Source organism: Onychomys torridus, chromosome 8, assembly GCF_903995425.1.
Source record: "Onychomys torridus chromosome 8, mOncTor1.1, whole genome shotgun sequence".
In the NCBI taxonomy this organism is placed as follows: Eukaryota; Metazoa; Chordata; class Mammalia; order Rodentia; family Cricetidae; genus Onychomys; species Onychomys torridus.
The window spans coordinates 5,492,300-5,498,062 of NC_050450.1; positions in this window are offsets into that span (position 1 = coordinate 5,492,300).

Here is a 5,763-nt window from a genome sequence, read left to right on the forward strand (position 1 = left end):
CTGGGTTCAATTCCCAGCACCTACATGTTGGCTAATTGTCTGTAACTCCAGTTCCCTGGGATCAGTCATCTTCAGGCAATGCACATAGGCAAAGTTTTTTTTTTTTTTTTTTTTTTTTTTTTTTTTTTTTTTTTAAAGCCAAGCTGTTCTCAGTTCACTTCCTGCTTCATGCTCGTGGTTTAGAACTCCTGGGTCCCAACAAGACTTTGGAGGAAACTACTGTACAACAAGAAGAAAAAAGAAAAAAAGGAAAATACTTTTTTACCTTTTTCTTTTTGGTTTGTTGAGACGGGAACTCACTTTGTAGATCAGGCTGGCCTCAAACTCACAGAGATCTGTCTGCCTCTGCCTCCTGAGTGCTGGGATTTAGGCATGCACCACCACCATTGAGCGACAAAAATATATTAAAATTTGAATAAACCTAATTTATTTTGTCTTTGATTGCTTATGTTGCTGGTGCTGTACCTAAGAAGCATTGTCAAATTCAAGACTTACTACTAGGAGCTGGGGAAGCAGTTCAGATGGGAGCGGACTTTTTTTAGCACGCACAAACCCTAGGTTCTGTCCACAGTACTGGAGATGGGGAGGCTTATAGTTTCATAAGCTTTATGTGTTTTAGCTCTGGCATTGATCCATGTAAGTTAAATTTTGTATATGATATAAAATAGGATTCAATACCACCCCCATCTCTGGGTATGGATGCTGTGGATAGAACCCATGGCCTTGACCATGCTAGGTAAGTGCTCTATCCACCCCAGCCCCCCCAATCCAGGATTCAACTCTTTTTCTTCTGTATGGGGACATAATTTGTATTTTGGACTTTTTGTTGTTATTTTGAGGCCAGGGACTCATGTTCCCAAGCCTGGCCTCAAGTTCACTGAGGATGGTCTTGAACTCTTAACCTTCCAGCTTCATCTCTGGAGCACTAGGATTACATATGTGTGTCCCACATCTCACCCTAGCACCATATGTTGACAAGAGTATTCTTTTCCTATTGAATTAAGTTTTGTATTTCTGTGAAAAATCAATAGATCACAAATGTGAAGATTTATTAATTTATTTACTGGCCATACCGGTACTGAACTTATGGCCAGTACTGAACATATGCTAGGCAAGCATCTACCACAGAGATAGAGCCCCAGCCACCGCAGATTTATTTTTGATTCTGAATTCTACTCTATTGACCTATTGGTTTAATTTTTAAAACAAAGATTTTATTGTTTATTTTATTTTATTTTATGTGTGTGGGTGTTTGCCTGTATCTATGCCCATATAGCATATGAGTGCAGTGCTTGAAGAGGTCAGAAGAGAACGCTGGACCTCCTGGAACTGGGGATACAGATGCTTGTGAGGTTCCTGGGGGTGCTGGGAGCAGAAGAGCAGTTAAGTACTGCTGATCCGTCTCCCAGCCCCAAAGTTTATCCTTGTGCTAGTATTATGCTACCTATTATTTTCAGTACTGGTGAATGAACCTAGAGTCTTAAGTATGCTAGGCAGATCACTGAACTGTATCCCCAGCACTCTTTTTGTTATTTGTGGTTGATGTCTGGACTTGGCGTTTCCAGGTTCTAGGCATCTAATTCAAATACCTGAAATAAAAGTGCACACAGATTAAAAAGTAGTAAGGGCATTTTATTGAAAAGCAAAGCAGAGTACAGACCAGATGTGCTGTAAACAGCAGCAGGCCTCATGAACAAGACTATGCTCAAGGTGCAGAAACCGTAAAGGAAGAGTTGTAATATTTCATCTCATGGTCACCCTGGCATAAAAGATGTCATGCCGGCTGGGCACTGTGGCACATGCCTGTCATCTGAGTACTTGGGAGGTGGAGACAGGAGGATCTGGAACTCAAGTCCAGTGTCAGCTATATGAGAACATGTCTCTAAAAAGGGAAGAAAAAACTAAAGTTAGTCATGGTGGCAAACAGCTGCACACGCACAACGTGGGAAATAGAGGCAGGGGTGATCAGGAGTTCAAGGTCATTAGTTTCATAGCAAGTTTGAGGTTAGCCTGGACTACATCCTTCCCTGTCTCAAAAATGAACTAAACAAACATGTCTAAGAAAGTTAGGTGCCTAGCATGGTGACTCAAACTTGTAATTCCAGGACTCAGGAGAGTAAGACAGGATGCAGGATGATTACTGGGAGCTTGGGTCCAGCCTGGCCACTCTGTTTCAGAGAAGCAAACAAAAAAGGTAAAGGAGAGAGAGAGAGAGAGAGAGAGAGAGAGAGAGAGAGAGAGAGAGAGAAATTGATAAGGAGTGGAAAATGGAAAAAGAACACCAGTGGGATACAGCTCAGTAGTAGAGCACTTAGTTTGTCCAGTAGGACCTCATCCTAATTAATCGTTTTGCTTTGTTTTCTGAAACGAAGTTTCTCTATGTTAACAGTCCTGGCTGTCCTGGAACTCACTATGTAGACAAGGCTGGCTTCGAACTCACAGAGATCTGCTTGCCTCTGCCTCCCCAGTGCTGGGATTAAAGGTGTGCACTACCACCACCCAGCCCTAATTAATCTTAATTGATGCTACAAAGGCCATATTTACAATTTCTCAAGTCTCAGGTTAGGACTTTGATCCGCCTCTCTGATGGACATGCAAACACACAGGTATACTAACCACCCTTGGTTCTCCTGGATTCTATCACTTTTAGAGTTCAATGTCCTATTCTCTCAACCAGTTTCCTTGATCTAAGAACACTGACTGGGTTGCTTGGTCACCCTGGATGCAGAGCAGGGCTAACTGAGGACAGAGGAGGGAGAAGACCAAGCAGAAGGCAGGCTCAGAACCAGTTTCCAGCTGGAGGTCCTAGGACTTCACCTTTGACCCACCTTGAGGTCATCGCAGAGTAACGTTCAGGGTTGGGTGGCTCTGCTATCTAGGCAATGACCAAGGTAAGCAGCCGCCCTCAGCTGCTAGAGGACAGGTAAGGCCGCTCTGGACAGAGCCAGTACACATCTAGCCACTTGTGTCCCTCCTTGGCATGGCATGCTTTTCCTTTTGCTTTAGTAAAATTAACATGCCAACTCCTGTTCACCTTGATAAGTACACACACGTCTGTCTACCCAGGTGAAGAGCCCTCCAGCCCATCTGTATGTCTGTATGGACATATCTGTATGGAAAATCTTGCCTATCCCTGGAGCTACTGAAGCCTCAGCCCTGGGACTGTGCTCGACACTCCTCTTGCCCAGTCCTCCCTGGAGCCGACCTGTCAGTGCTACTTAAGGAGTCTCTGCTTTGATGACTTTTTTTTTTTTTTGCCAGAGCTGAGGACCAAACCCAGGGGCTTGTGCTTGCTAGGCAAGTGCTCTACCACTGAGCTAAATCCCCAACCCCAGGCTTTTTGTTTTTGAGACCGGGTCTTATATAGCCCAAGTTGGTCTTGAATTCACTATGTAACTTGATTACCTTCTGGATTCTCCTGCCTCTACCTTTCAAGTATTGGAATAGAAGCATAAGCCAATATGCCAGCCCAGACACAGCTTCCTAACTCACTTCCAGCCACTTCTCTCTCCCAACCCTACTCTTCAAGGTAGGCTCCACGATTCTACCCACACAAATCTCATCCTCAGGCTCTCTTGCTTTGAACCCCCAACACCAGAGTTCCAGCATGCTACACCTCTCCATCAACTGCTTATTCTTCACTCTCAGCTGCCCAAGCCATGGCCAGCTCCTCCAGCATGCTGACCTCATGCCTGGTTCTGTGAAGCTAAATCTTGGGGCTCTGGTGGCCTTTACAGAGGCCTCTTCCTGAAACTCTATCTGCTTGCCACCCCGTCTTCAGTACTCCTCTAGTAGGGGTGATTTTAGCAGCTCGTGTCTGTCACCCTTCCTCTTCCCAGTCTGAAAACAGCATACTGTTTCCAGCAGTGTCCCTGCCCAAAGAGAAGGGCAGATGAGAGGATCCAAGCACGGACAGACTCCTGGTTCTCGATATTTAGAGGTTGAGCAGACAAGGCAGATACAGCTCAAGTCAAAGGTCTTGAAAGTGCGACCGTGAGGCTGGACCCTTTTGCAGCTCAGGTGTTTAGAGCTGGGGAAGATGGATTGGAGATGTCAGAAGAAGCGAGGACCCACGATGCCCTCTGCAGGGCTGCCCCTCCCCTGTCCAGTAGGACAGAGGCGTCTCCCTCTCCTTGCTGTCCAGGCTTGGACCAGGCCATCAGGATTCCCCTGATTGCATTCTTTCATGCCAGTGCCTTTTCTACAGCAAACGCCTGCTAATGCCTCCTTTATCACGGAATTAGGGGATTTGAGGCCGATTGCACAAAGGGTCCTCGATAACGCGGTAATCAAACGCCAATCGGCCCCATCTCAGGCAGGCAGGGGAAGAAAGCGAGCACCGGGGATTAGTGCGGGTTCGCTGCCAGGCGGGGCCGAGATAGCATCGGCGCGGCTGCAGGCGCAGCTTCGGGAAGGGCTTCAGCAGGCCGAGGAGAAAGGCCGGCTTAGCGCCTCGCACCGAGGATTCTGAAACCATTAGAGGGGATTAACACCCAGGTTAATCTGCTTTGGCCGCTCAATTGTCACAAGCAGGGAACATTCCTGAGTTGGGGAGACCTGGGGTCTCAGTTTCTCCAGCAGTCGCGTGTTTAAAGGCAGAGGTAGAGAGAGGTCCTTGGAAGAGCCCAATAGGTGGATTTGGGCAGCTGCCAAGTGTGAAGCCTAACTGGTCTTTGGTTCACTGCTACCCTCCTCTGTGGACCACCAGGAATACAGCATACAGCCTCTGTCCTTTCTGTCCCAGGCAAAGGGAAGGACATCCCTTGCCCCTTTATGGACCCAAGCCATAGTGAGGCTCCAGTTTTCCTAGCTGGGGTTCCTCAAGAAGATTCACATACTTCCCATTGTGAAGGGCCAGGAAGCAGGCTGCAAACTGGGAAGATACTGAGACAAGCAAGAAACCACCCTTTGCAGCCTCCTCCCGCCCCTAATTTTCCCCTTGTGATCACTTTCCAAGGAAGAACCATGAAACAAATTTGTTGACGGACTCTCTGACAAGGCTAATGTGACACCACCTTCTGCCCCACCCCTTTATCTTCAGTCCCTTCTCTTTAGGTGGAGCAGGGTGAGGCTTTGCTGGCTATGGCCTTCTGATCTCAGTCCTTGGTCTCCATCTGGGTGTTCTCATCTGATCAATGAGGCTGGCCCATAGGAGGCAGGGCCAGGCCAGGCCAGCACGTAGTAGGTCCAGCAGTGCAGCCTGTGCGCATTGCTGTCTTCCATAGAAACACAGCTCCCTCCTGCAGCTACTGACAGGGCCCAGAGCAGGGGACTCAGAGATGTGCCTGTGCCTGGTCTCTTCCTTCATGGAAATACAAACATTGTGCCTTTGATAAACCTACAATTGCAACAGGTGGCTAGACTGGAGCTAGCTAGGTACGGAGGATGTGGAGGCCAACACAAGAAATTAGTGGAGCCTCTTTGGTCCTCAATCTGTGCCCCAACCAACATTAGACCACTAAGATACAGGGGAAGGCAACGATAGATTTCTCAACTTTCCTAATGCTGTGACCCTTTAATACAGTCACAGTTTCAATGTCCTTGAATAGCCTTACTTGACTGGGCCACCCTCCGCTGGCTTGTTTTAAAATCGAATCTGTTGATTTTTAAATCTAGGCTCCTCTGTCCTTTCCCCTCATAGGCTTTGAGCTAATATGGACACCTCCCGGGATGGAGCCATAGACCAGTGGTTCTCAGCCTTCCTGACACTGCGACTCTAGTTCAGTTCCTCATGTTGTGGTGACCCCACCCCCAACCATAACA